The following is a 7,071-nucleotide window of genomic DNA, read 5'->3' as shown; positions in this document are numbered from 1 at the left end:
CTTTCCGCTTCCTAACGGTATCATCTCACACTCTTTCTTCAACAAAGCATAACGTCTCCCATAAAGCAGAAATAATCATACCACACTCACGTATTATTGCATATTACCGTTGTTAAAAAAATAGTGATTCTTTTCGAAGACCTTAGCAACTGTAAAATAAGTAGAATAAATCTGACCGCAATTGGAAAGACTAAGCTTTAGAAATATAGGTATCCTAATTTGGTAGACAAAGGCAAGGTCAATTGTGTAAGACCAAAAGATTTTTTCTGTGTCCCGTTTAGATATATTTTTTAGAGGTAATATAAGTGTACGATTTCGTTTGAACGTAATTTATGCTGAAGAACAATATTGTACATGAAACGTAAATAATTTGTCGTAGTTAAACGTAGTCATAGTTAGTAAGTAGATGAATTTGTAGTTTATCTTTACTTTTCTTTGGCGGCTCAATAATAACCCTGACACCAGGGTTGATGAGGTTAGTACTCCACCTCATAATCCACACGATAGAAGAAGATCTTTACTTAACGTTATCTTTAATATATCTTTCGATATTCAACTAATAAATCAATTACAAGAAAGCCTTGCAACTAGCAAGCTTGGTAAAAACCCTACCAAGAACACACCAGGGAGGTTCAAAAGGCCACATAGAAGCAATTCACCTAATAAGGCAATATTGCAATTTGACATTTGCGCATGTAAAAGACTCTCTTTTACAATGCACAATAAATGTCAAATAGCAGTATTGCTTTTTAGATAAATTGCTTTTTAAGCCTCCAGAAGTTTATTCACAATGCCTGAGACAAACATATAAAGATCAAATTTACCAAACAGCGTTCAATGTGCTTATATATACTTAAAGCGATTGCTATAGCTATTATTATTATGAATGTTTCATATCATAACGTCATCATCATCATCATCATCCAAGCCGTGTCCGGCGACGGCGACTCCTAAATGTCTATCCCAGGTCGATGTTATGATAGGCTCTAATGTGGCTAGCAAAACCGAACTTCGATTTGAAGGTTCGGCCACATGGCGCACAGAATAACTGGCCAGCAGAATTAAATGTACAGTTGTAGGAGGGCTTGTGTCGAGTCTTCCGTATTTGGCGTTCATAACGTACACATAAACCTATAATACAATTTGTTTTGTTCAAATGTAAGAAATACATAATCTACTTTTCATTTATCATGACGTGACTGAAGTACGACAATTTCCTGCACTTGATGGTGTTGACGAGTTCCACCTTCTTTTTGTATCTATTCAGGTTTTCAATATTCATATTATGACCGTATGTTTGTAAAACTAATATACTTCACAATCCTACTGCAGATCGATTATGCATCAGTAATATCTCTATCTATCTATCTACTCAGCCTGTATCCACCCACTGCTGGGTATAGGCCTCCTATCTTTCACGCCATCCTTTCCGGTCCTGTGCAAGTCTCATCCATTGCTTTCCGGCATACCTCACAATGTCATCCGACCACCGGGTTTGTGATCTTCGACATCGCATACCATCCCTTGGCCACCATTCAGTAACAGTCTTAGTCCATCTGTTGTCTTCCCGTTTTGCCAAGTTGCCACAAATATCTACTAACTATATTGTGTACTTACAGGTGCATATATACGTATGCGAAGGCGGTGCATTATTTAACTTACATAACTTATCGCCATTCAGCGGAAGTAGATAGATGCAGTTATTTGCATATGATTACGGGTTTTCACGGTACCGACTAGCTCTCTGTATTTTCTATTCAATTGAACGTCGTACTATTTTCCTTTTACACGGTACTAGTTTTCTACCAATGAGTTCGTCCACGTGGACTGCAGTTATGCCGTGATATGTATACGCCATATTGGAAGATACCTATACCTAAGATACCTAAAAAAGATACCTAAGTGTTAATTTTTATCCAAATCGACCCAGCCGGTTTAGTTGTAACAAAAAGACAGTCAGTGTTAATTTGCGAATAGGTAAAAGGAAGTCTGCTGCAGTATCGCTGTATGCCTAGGTATTTGCTCCAACTTGTTCCGTTTCCCCCATTAGATATTCTGTTAGCAGTAAACTAGTGGAGGAAATGCTGTTACAAAGTAGTTTACCGGCCTATTTATTTGAAAAATAAAGCTACCCAAATGCTGTCACGACTATTAAATTACCGGCCCTGCTCCATTTGACACGCCTTTGAAATTTCCGTCGTCTTTTAGTGTTTACATAGAGGCAATATGATGACGCAGCCGACGACTAAATACATTACACCGCAGAGGGATTTTATTTTGCACAGGCTAAACCTTGATAGCAGCAACGTTACTGATAATTCCCGCTAATGGACCGCCAGCGCCGGTGTGTCGAAGACGCGAGGGACTATGCAGCATCGAATGTCGGGCTTAAAGATTTTTGGAAGCTTTCCGAGCCTTTGTGAATTAATCCACATATAAATTAGGCATGCGGAATTCTTTAGAGTATGTCCACTTTCTGGCGAGGTTGTCTTTCACGCATCAACGCTAGATACTACCAGTGTGGGCTGGGTGTGAAAATGTTCTTACCGACAGTTTCTGTGAGTCGATGTGGCAAGGCTCTGACGTCAATGATGCTTTATGATTCAATACTCCGCCAGCCCCGCCACACCAGCTGAATGCACGCCGCTCTAAAAATACATCTACTATTTTACATATGTAAAATCACCGGGTCAAACGCACGCTTTTAATACTACGTCCAATGGTACACTCAATAGCTTCTTAAGCATGAACGATTTTCCTCGAAATGGATTAATTTATATTTCATACAAAGCTGGCCGTTATTATTATAAAGGAATTTAATACCTACCCATACCTTTTATTGCTTCCCTGTCGATATTGATTCTCTCACACAAAAAGCTTACTTACTTACCTTTATTAAATAATTTTAGTCTTTTGAAAACGTGTCCAGAATTATAATTTTTCAATAATGAATTTACTCAAAATTGAAAGGAGATTATAAACACTTGTATAGAATAATAAATATTGGACCACAGATGTTGTTATTGTAAAACACTTAAACTAATTTAATAGCTTATGGGATCAAAGTGATGCTTATCGTTCACCCCGTGACAATGAGTGTCAGTGGGTAATTGAATCCTGCTCCTATCTGAGAGTTGTTGAACCCTCCCAAGTTTAGGGTTTAGCTGGGGATTGAAGTGGTGCTCATCGTGTCGGGGGCCGCAGCTCAGGTGGCCCATATAATTCAGGAAAAACTTCGCAGGGCGTGACTTGTACTGGGACACATCCTCCTTAATTTGTACAACATACGGCAACCTACACTGTGGTGTATTTACTCTATGTAAGTATGTCGTAATAATGGTTTACAAATAATGAAGACTGCGACGAATTACGACAGAAGTTATCGCACTTTGTTGAGCGAATTACTACTTCCAGGTAATTAGAAAAAATAATTGACAATGAGATAGACTTATTTATCATACTTACTTATAACATGATTTCCGTTCCCGTATACTTGTATTTTGCTTCACCGTCTTAAAGATACTTGAAAATTGTAATACATAATTTGATTTGAATTTCAAATGTTCACATTAAGTAAATCAATTCAATATCAAATACCTACCTAAGTGTTGAGTGACTATAATATATTAGTTTAAACACTACACGCTACAATTCACAATGTAATGAAACCTCATATTAGTTAATTACTTTGATATAGATTACCAATAGTGAGATTACCAATTAGTAGGTAATGCCGACGTCTATATGAATGATGAAAATAAAAACTTTTTGGGCTGCTTATCGTCCCGGCATGTTGTAAAAGTCTTCATTTACTTAGATGAAAAGTCTTAGGCGATACTCACACGACACTGCAAGTCAAGGCCTTAGCCAAGGCGAGATCACATCTGTCTTGTATGTAATTCGCTGATGCCTAAATCGGGTAAGAGTCCTCAGTGTTGAGTGAAGACTCCTTCGACGAGCGCCTGCATGCCAGTACGCATACAGAGAACTGGCTACCACCGGAGCGAGTGTACGATACGACGATTCTTGATGGAATAAGGCTTGTTGCTGCGCATTCAGCCATTTTTCTGTATTCAAACTTGACAGTTCTCTGCGTACTGGCATGCAGGCGCACGACGAAGAAGTCTTCATTCAACACCCAGTGCTCCGCATTGTTCTAATCTACAATAAGTCATATAAAAAAAATGCCTAAAACATGAACACCGTGTCGCCGCCCTGTCCCGTCCCGCGGTACACGCTACAAAATCCACATCTATCATAAAATAACAAGAATCTATAATCAAAATCGTCTTAGAATCCTGTCCACGCCATGATTATTCAAATATCGATTTATTGAATCGTTTCCTTTGACGTACATTGACATGAGGTTTCATTCATTTATATATTTACTTACTTACATAAAGTTTTATGAAGACTAAAGTTTAATAGCATCTTGCGTTGTTGTTGGTTAAATTGATTACGTTAATATTTGATCACCTGAACATTCCACCTGGGAAATGGCGCCAATTTTTATGCAAAGTATAGGTATACTTACTTTGAACTTCCTGCAAACATCCACGATATCATTTCGAGATTAATTTCATGTATCGAGATTTACGTATAATGTTTTGCTTTTAATTTAATATTTCTGTTACTTACTTGGATTTTGATACGGTTAGTAAACAGTTGGAACACCTGGTTGCGTTACCTTATTTTCCGTTTATTCAGCTATAATTAGAAAAAAGGCTTTTGTTTTCTAAACTCAAAAGGCACAGGAACCTCGTGGATTTCTAAAAAAAAAAAATAATGTGTAATAAATACCAATTAATGTGTATCTTTTACTCTCACAGGTCTACTGGAAGAATTTTCTGTTGGGGAAAAGTTGTGCCTTTTGTCTCTCTTCATGTAGTCATACTGTGTTTATGTGTTATCCTGAGTACTATAATATAAAAACCCTGTTTTTCTGACAAAATAATTTTCCCCTTTCATTATGCTTTGAAATGTTAGCACTTATTAGGTTAGCGTGATTTACTTTAGATCGCGACATGAAATTATCTGATAACCAAATGGGTCATCCTATGGTATTGTGGTTGAAACCGATCTCGCTTCTTTTAATAAAATAAAATAAAAAGCTCAGAGCACGAGTAAGAGTAGTATACGTGTTTCGGAAAATGTTTCGTGTTTAGCAAATCGAGAGGCTAGCCTAATGAGTCGGCAAACAGTCCGCGACGAGTTAACGACTGCGGCGCCCTTTCCCCGTCTGCCTGCTAACGACGCAAGTTTTGTCCACTTGATGTTTAATTTGCTAAACATTCTTGTTTCACCTTGATTGTGTTCTACTGTACAAGATACACGGCGCTGGAAATAGATAGTGATGTTTACGAAACTTTATTGAGTGATGAATTGAGGCGCACTGACTTTTCTCGAATCTTATTAGGTCATCAATTTGAAACAAGGGTATTGGAAATCCTATTATTTGTGTTACACTTGACACGACGGACGTCTGACGTTCAAATATACTTATTCTTAAAAAGTGTTTCGCTTTAATTGTAATCCGGGAGTCGGTACATGCCAGCGGGCGAAGAATATGCTTTATTATTTAATTTAAGCACATCTGTTAAATAAATAAAGTATAAGTTTCAATACACCCGCAACAATAGCCGCAAAATGCTAATCATGAAGTTTTCATAACTAAGGTTATATATAAGCATAACCACCATTTTGTAAATATACAGGTTGAAAATATCCGTAGTGACTCGACAAAGTCAGTCGGTTGCGACCATTTCAACTTACCGAGAGTCAAGTGAGTACTAACGAGTGGGTAAACACCCGGTGCGAAAGCTTGACTTGTTCTTATAGTTGGATGGAATTCACTCTAGCTATCCCCCATGTAATTTGTTAATTTTCTACATTTTTGTTTAACAACATACTTACAACAAAAACTCACGTAGTTTTGTTTGTACAAAAACCTTTTTGTGCACAAACACATAAGAAACACAACAATTTACTCGTAAACCTTTTCCCGAATATTTGTGAGAAGTAGCAGTAATTTTAGGCGGATGGGACGGTCGTTATGTAAAAAATGACAATTCAAAGTGTAATTATGTTACCCACTGAGTAAACATATTTTTGAATTTTGATGAATATTATATTGCGGGTTAGTACGTATGCAGGTTTATAATAAATCATTCATATCAAGAGATCAGACTGCTCCGTTTTTATGTAAATATCATTATTCAGACTGGGATTACTCCATGTATTTGCTCCGAGTTGGCTGGACAAGCAATGGAAATGGCTAAGCTTCAGTAAGACGCTTGCCGGGAACTGTTTTGAGAGAACTTGCGAAAGATTAGTGGTATCAAAGAGATTTACTAAGTCCCTGTTGATTGAATGCAAGGCTTTTCACTTCTAGTCTCAACAACTTTTTAATGTATTCCCAATCCTACAAATATTATAAACACGAAATTTTGTGGGGATGTTTGTTACTCTTTCACGCAAAATCTACTGATCAGATTTTGATGAAACTTCACAGTAATACGGTTAACTGAGAGGAAGCCTATGCCCGGCAGTGGGACATTTATATGGGCTGGTTATGTTACGTTATGTTCACAGTAGGGCATCGGAACCGGATTTTCCCGGTTCCCAAAGAATAAGCTCAAGAACCGGTTTTCGGTTCTTTTGAAATCGATAAAAATGGACATTACTACGCGTTTTAGTTTTGTGTAGAGTTTTGGAATGTGACCACTGGGTGGAGATGTTGCTTCTACCAAGTAGATTACTTGAGCTAATCCTGAACAATGACGCCTTAACCACCCTGAAATAGCTACCCGGTCTTCCCGTCCAGTCGCCAACTGGTACAGGGGAGATATCGCAAGATTTTTCCGCAAGGTACCCTTTGTCACGTAACTCGTGTGCTACTTTGGCCCCAACTACCTGCGCTCGGTCATCAGCAAGACCGTGGCTTGGATTACGGTACCCTCCAGTATAGGCTAGTCAGTCTGACGTCACTCAAAACCAACCAAAAGCACTAAGTAGATAATCTTTTATCCTCGAAAGGCTCTGGTAGTCGGTGCAACCAGGACTAGCCGGACA

Source organism: Pectinophora gossypiella, chromosome 4, assembly GCF_024362695.1.
Source record: "Pectinophora gossypiella chromosome 4, ilPecGoss1.1, whole genome shotgun sequence".
Taxonomy (NCBI): Eukaryota; Metazoa; Arthropoda; class Insecta; order Lepidoptera; family Gelechiidae; genus Pectinophora; species Pectinophora gossypiella.
Note: the sequence above shows the minus strand (reverse complement) of the source record.